General features: G+C 48.1%; 1 long non-coding RNA gene across 1 annotated transcript in view; it reads right to left on the bottom strand.

Moving 5' to 3' along the window:
• The window catches only part of LOC105502980, a 27,995-nt gene that overhangs the window by 8,499 nt on the left and 12,535 nt on the right, over nt 1-6,961 (bottom strand). Inside the window, exon 3 of the long non-coding RNA XR_001000425.1 lies at nt 5,610-5,701. This is a non-coding gene — a long non-coding RNA (uncharacterized LOC105502980). The remainder of the gene's footprint in view (nt 1-5,609; nt 5,702-6,961) is intronic.

Raw genomic sequence — 6,961 nt, 5'->3', positions numbered from 1 at the left:
GCCACTGCACTCCAGCCTGGGCGACAGAGCAAGATTCCATCTCAAAAAAAAAAAAGGAAAGAAAAAGGAAACCACCCAAAAACGTAGTGGCTTAAAACAGCAAACCAATACCTTGCTCACAATTCTGTAGGTCAGCAATCTGGCCCAGGCTCTGTTGGGCAGTTCTGCCAGATTCTCCTGGGATCGCTTCATGGATCAGCCACATGGACTAGGGCTGGGTAGTCTAAGACCTCACTCTCAGCTCTGGTGACTGGGGGTGGCTAGCAGGCCGCATGTTGTAGCAACCTGTCTCCAGGAGGCTTCCCGGACTTCTCCCCTTTGTGAGTTGGGGTTCTAATCATAGCCCAAAGAGGGTAAGCCCTAGCAAGCAAATGCTTTTCAAGCTTTTACTTAGATCACATTTGCTTTTTGTTGTTTGTTTGTTTGTTTTTCTGAGACAGTCTCACTCTGTCACCCAGGCTGGAGTGCAGTGGTGCAATCTCAGCCCACAAAAATCTCCATCTCCCAGGTTCAAGCAATTCTCCTCCCTCAGCCTCTCGAATAGCTGGGACTGTAGGTCCCTGCCACTGCGCCCGACTAATTTTCATATTTTTAGTAGAGACGGGGTTTCACCATGTTGGCCAGGCTGGTCTCGAACTCCCGACCTCAAGTGATCCACCCACCTCAGCCTCCCAAAGTGCTGGGATTATGGGTGTGGGCCACTACGCCTGGCCTACTTATATCACATTTGTTAATGTCCCATTAGCCAAGGCAAGTCACAAGATCAAGCCCAGATTCAAAGGATGAAGACATAAACTTTATATCTTGATGGGAAGAGAGGCAAAGTCACAATGCAAAAGAGCACATGTCAGGGAGGGGAGCATTTTCACAGCCGTGTGAACAGTCTGCTGTACTGGGCACCAGACATGTAAGCAGAGCTCAGTTCTGGAGGCTGGAAGGAATGCTTTCTTGGCACTCAGGGCTCAGGATGGCAGGTTAAGATGCAAGCAAAACCATTATAATGCAAGGTCTGAATGCAGTAAGTGCCCCAACATAGGAGTTCAAATCAGACAGATCTTTTGCAGCTAATGAGGGGTGGAGGTCAATGGGTTGAGAAGGCTTTATTTCCTTGACCTTGAAGTGTAGTTAGAATCTGGTCATACAGAGATGGGGAAAATGATATTCCAGGTGGAGGAAAAACCAAAGTTGGAAAAACCAAGGCAAGTTTGGGAAATCCAAAATTATCTAATATATCTGGTGTGTGGCCATCAAGGGGGACTGCAGGGCATAAAACTAGAAAGATAAGCTGGTGTCCAATGTGGGTGAGCTTGTGTTTGAACTTCATTCTGTAGGCAATGGGGAGCCACTGAATATTTCTCAGGTAACAAGTGAGAAGAACCGTATTGTAAGAAGACTCCTTGGCCTGTATTCTATAGGATGGCTTGGGGTGGGAAGCAAGAAGAGGAGAGGTGATCACAGGTAATGAAGTGACTAGGGGACGTCTAGGCAATGGGGTTGGCCAGGGGCAGCACAAGTACAAAGTATCTGGACAGATCCTGATGAGTGACTGCAAATGGGGCATGAAGAGCTGTCAAGGTTGGCTCTGAAGTTACCACGCTCACTGCCCAGAGGATGACAGAGAGGAGGAGATTCACTTACAAAGCAGGAGAGTCTGAGCAAGAACAGGTGTGAAAGGAACCTATGGATGTGGGGACTGTATGGGACATCCGGTTGGTGTCCAACCAAGATCCAACATCATGCTGAGGAAGGAGGAAGAAGAGAAAGGAGAGGAGACTTTGTCAGAGCAACACTGAACACAAGGGTTTCAAGGTGGTTGACAGTCAAGTATCAGATGTGGCCAAATGATTAAGGAAGAAGAAAGATGAGTAGAGGCCAACCAGCTGACTTGACAATGAGGAGGTCACAGGTGAATTCCTAGGAGAGCACAGGAGGCTGAAGTCTCCAGGCTTTCTTTTTTTTTGAGACGGAGTCTTGCTCTGTCACCCAGGCTGGAGTGCAGTGGCACGATCTTGTCTCACTGCAAGCTCTGCCTCCCAGGTTCACGCCATTCTCCTGCCTCAGCCTCCCAAGTAGCTGCAACTACAGGTGCCCACCACCACACCCAGCTAATTTTTTATATTTTTAGTAGAGACGAGGTTTCACCGTGTTAGCCAGGATGGTCTCAATCTCCTGACCTCGTGATCTGCCCGCCTCGGCCTCCCGAAGTGCCCAGGTTTTATCTATCTATCTATCTATCTATCTATCTATCTATCTATCTATCTATCTATCTATCTATCATCTATTTATTTATTTATTTGAGACAGAGTCTCTCTCTGTCCCCAGGCTGGAGTGCAGTGGTGTGATCTCAGCTCACTGCAACCTCCACCTCCTGGGTTCAAGGTATTATCCTGCCTCAGCCTCCCGAGTAGCTGCAACTACAGGTGCATGCCACCACTCCCAGCTAATTGTCATATTTTTAGTAGAGATGGGATTTCACCATGTTGGCCAGGATGATCTCCATCTCCTGACCTCATGATCCCCCCTCCTCGGCCTCCCAAACTGCTAGGATTAGAGGCGCGAGCCACCATGCCTGGCTCCCAGGCTTTATTTTTATTTGTTTGTTTGTATCACTCTGTCACTCAGGCTGGAGTGCAGTGGTGAGATCTCAGCTCATTGCAACCTCTGCCTCCTGCCTCACGTGGTGCTCCCACCTCAGCCTCTCAAGTAGCTGGGACTACAGGCACATACCACCACACCCAGGTAATTTTTGTGGGTGTTTTTTTGTGGGTTTAATTTTTGTGGGTTTCTTTTTTTTTTTGTAGAGATGGGGTTTTGCCATGTAACCCAGGCTGGTCCAAGCTTTATTTTTCATATTTATTTTTAATTTAATTTTTTTTGTATGGAATGCTTCACGAATTTCCATGTCGTCCTTGTGTAGGGCCCACGCTAATCTTCCCTGCACCATTGCAATTTTAGTGTATGTGCTGCCGAAGCGATCACTGAAGTCCCCAGGCATTGAGGAGGGAGCAACAGGTATCCTGCTCTCTGGGATTCAAGGTTGGAGAGAACCCCTGGACTTACATGACCCTGGTGCTAGCCTCTCTTTCCACTTCACAACCACTGGAGTGAATGAAATGTTAAAAATAAACACTGCTGTTCCTTTCCACCCTAAAGAAGAGAGGCATGCTGGACTCTCCCTGCTGCTTTCCCTGTCTCTGGCCTGCTGGCTAAAGATCAGGCACTGCCAGGCAGACAGGCGCTGGCGGGACAGGCGGCTGTTTACTTGCTAGTAGAGCACTGCTGTGTTTTCACAGCTCAGAATAGCTCTATAGCCACCCCCAGGCCTGGGGACCTAGGAGCCTCACTGTTTATTTTCATGACAATTCTGGGCCTCACCTCTTCCCTTCTCTGAGTCAAGGTCCTTATTTGAGAACTCTTAGAGGGGGTAAGGTGTGGGTTAAAGGGTCCAAGACTACTAATTTCCTAATTATCTTTCCCAGCTGGCTCTGGAAGAGGGAAGAACTAATAACTGACTGTACAACACTGGCATTTTGGTTGGGATGGAATTTCCTCTGCTTTTAAAGAAAGAGTTGATTAAAGGACTGCATGGCCAGAGCCAGGGGGCAAGAAAATGTGGGAATGAAAGTGGGTAGAAGGGATAACTCCAATCTGGACTGCGGCAGGTTCTGTGTAGGGAGCTTTCACTAGAGAATTGTGGGGGCTTCTCTGACTCATGGTGCCCCTAAGGTCAGGCTGGGTTCTGGCTGCCCTGGTGTTTAGAAGGTATTCAGGAGTAGGGGGAAGACTAGCTTCACGGAATACTCTTTTGAACTCTGAATCTTTTTAATAATATGAGTGTATATTACTTTTGAAAATATTTTAGGCTCACTCCTATAATCCCAGAACTTTGGGGGGCCGAGGCAGGTAGATCACCTGAGGTCGGGAGTTCGAGACCAGCTTGGCCAATATGGTGAAACCCCATCTCTACTAAAAAAAAAAAAGAGCTAAAATTAGTCGGGCCATGGTGGCATGTGCCTGTAGTCCCAGCTACTTGAGTGGCTGAGGCACAAGAATTGCTTGAACCCAGAAGGAGGAGGTTCTAGTGAGCCAAGATCGTGCCCCTGCACTCCAGCCTGGGCAACAAGAGTGAAATTCCATCTCAAAAAAAAAAAAAAAAAAAAAAGCCGGGGAGATAGCAGGTCCCAGATAGACAGACATGGCCCACTGACTGGCTTGGCCCAGGGGAGATGCCGCTGGAACAAGAAAACCTCTCTGATGGTTCTTGGAAGTGGGTGCTGGCCCCAGGCCCTCTATCTGCCCCTTATCTCCCTCGCAGAGGCTGCTGCTTCTTCACTCAGACTATCTGGCCCCACCTACAGAGACCTCATAGCTACAGAGACCTCATCATATGAAGGGAAAGAGGTTGTAGCATTCTCAGCAGGGCCCAGGTCTCAAATACCTCCCTGCTGCATGTCTCATACACTTTTCTTTTTTGTTTTTTTTTTTTTGAGGCAGAGTCTTGCTCTGTCGCCTAGGCTGGAGTGCAGTGCCACGATCTCGGCTCACTGCAATCTCTGCTTCCCAGGCTCAAGCGATTGTCGAGCCTCGGCCTCCCAAGTGGCCAGGACTACAGGCATACACCACCAACCCCAGCTAATTTTTGTATTTTTAGTAGAGACGGAGTTTCGCCATGTTGCCCAGGCTGGTCTCGAACTCCTGAGCTCAGGCATTCCATCTACCTTGGTCTCCCAAAGTGCTAGGAATACAGGCATGAGCCACAGTGCCCGGCCCCTTATGCCTCTTAACTTTACATCTCTGGGTCAGAATACGATGGGGAACTTTCCCTTTCTTGAGGACCTCCAAGGAATGTGATGTCTGTCAATCCCAATTCTCCTATTGAGAAGGAAAAGCCAGTACAGGACAGACTACTCTGGGCCAGATGATTTCCATCTTTGCTTCACTTAATCCTCATAACAACCTTGAAAGGCAGATGTTAATTATACTCATTTCACAGATGCAGAAACTATAATTCAGAGAGATTAGGAAACATGCCCACAGTCACCTGGCTGGTAAAAGGTGGGGCTGGGAATGAATTCAGATCTTTGCAGAATTATACCTCATGGCCTTCCCTGGGCCATGGCTCTTTTTCACTGCCTGGAAGGCCTGTTTGAAGAATTAAATAAGGTATCAGACTGGTCTGAATATTGTAAGAAAAAAGAAGGAATGAAACAAGGTGATGCTTGAGAAACCTTTGGTACCGGATCCATATTCAGTGACCCTCTCAGAGCAAAGTCAACACTCAAACGACAAGGGCAGAAATACACACAGCTGCTTTTCACAAAGGTGCTCAACCTTGACTACACATTGAAATCACCTGGGAAGCTTGTAAAACTCAACATACCCGGACTGCGCCTCAGCCTAATATGATCAGAGCCTGTGAGGGCAAAGCGCAGACATGACTGGTTTTTACATTTCCCCAGGTGATTCTACTCTATAGCCAAGATTGGGAGAACTCTGGAGACGGTAGTTCAGTTTCAAGCCTCCCAAGAGGAAGCTGACTAGAGAGTCTAAGACATAAAGAATGTGTCCATCAGAAGGTGCAGAAAGGGGCTGGGCACAGTGGCTCACACCTATAATTCCAGCACTTTGGGAGGCCGAGGCAGGCAGATCACTTGAGTCCAGGAGTTCGAGACCAGCCTGGCAACATGGCAAAAACCTGTCTCTACAAAAATACAAAAAAAAAAAAAAATTAGCCAGGATGGTGACATGCACCTGTGGTCCCAGTTACTAGGAAGGCTGAGGTAGGAGGATCATTTGAGCCTTGGAGGCAGAGGCTGCAGTTAGCCAAGATCATGCCACTGCACTCCAGCCTGGGTGACAGAGTGAGAAGACCCTGTCTCCCTCAGAAAGGGAGCATCACAGAGCCTGCCCTGACAGTGACAATCAGCCACATCTAGAGCAGAGGACCTGGCCAGGGCCAGGACACAGCCCATCCTAGAGGCACTTTAGCCATGCACATGGAGGCACCAGGCCCTGTTGAAGCTATCTTGTGACCAACTGCTGGTTCTGATGCCCAGCTCGACAGGCCAGCTTCCCACCACATCATGGTGATGGGAAGAAAACGGGCACATCACTTTCATCTCTTTTTGTAAATGAACTAATTGACATTCTAAGAAGAATTACTTTTGCTTTGACAGTTACAGTAAATCAGCAGATTGACCTTCAGGTATAATTTTGGTAAATATAGACCTTCCCTGAAAGACAATTCCCATTGGTGAGCTGAGGAATCTGGTTTCTGATTCAGGCTTATCCCTTGGACTGGGATGAATTCACCAAGAAACCATCTTGAGGTATCCTGGGAGATGTCAACCAGCCTCGTCTGATGCAACCAGCCTAGCCATGAACTTTATGTTTAACTTTCAGAGCAGAGACTCCATGTCAGCAAATTCCTCGCCTCCTTCCCCCCTCTCATATAGTTTTGGCTTTTTGTATTGTTTTCTCTTTATCTTTATTTTATTTTATTTTATTTTTTTGAGATGGAGTCTCGCTCTGTCACCCAGGCTGGAATGCAGTGGCGCGATCTTGGCCCATAGCAACCTCCGCCTCCCAGGTTGAAGCGATTCTCCTGCCTCAGCTTATTGAATAGCTGGGATTACAGGCGCCCGCCACCATGCCCAGCTAATTTTTGTATTTTTAATAGAGATGGGGTTTCACCATGTTGTCCAGGCTGGTCTCGAGCTCCTGACCTCAGGTGATCCACCTGCCTCGGCCTCCCAAAGTGCTAGGATTACAGGCATGAACCACTGTGCCCGGCCTGTTTGTTTTCTGAGACCAGGTCTTTGTCACCCAGGCTGCAGTACAGTGGCTCAATCTTGGCTCACTGCAGCCTAAACCTCCTGGGATCAAGTGATCCTCCCAACTTAGCCTCCTGAGTAGCTGGGACTGTAGGCGCATGCCACCACCACTGGCTTTTTTTTTTTTT

The sequence above is a fragment of the Colobus angolensis genome, unplaced genomic scaffold (genome assembly GCF_000951035.1).
Source record: "Colobus angolensis palliatus isolate OR3802 unplaced genomic scaffold, Cang.pa_1.0 Scaffold83, whole genome shotgun sequence".
Lineage (NCBI taxonomy): Eukaryota > Metazoa > Chordata > Mammalia > Primates > Cercopithecidae > Colobus > Colobus angolensis.
Note: the sequence above shows the minus strand (reverse complement) of the source record. Positions and strands in the feature narration are given on the sequence as shown.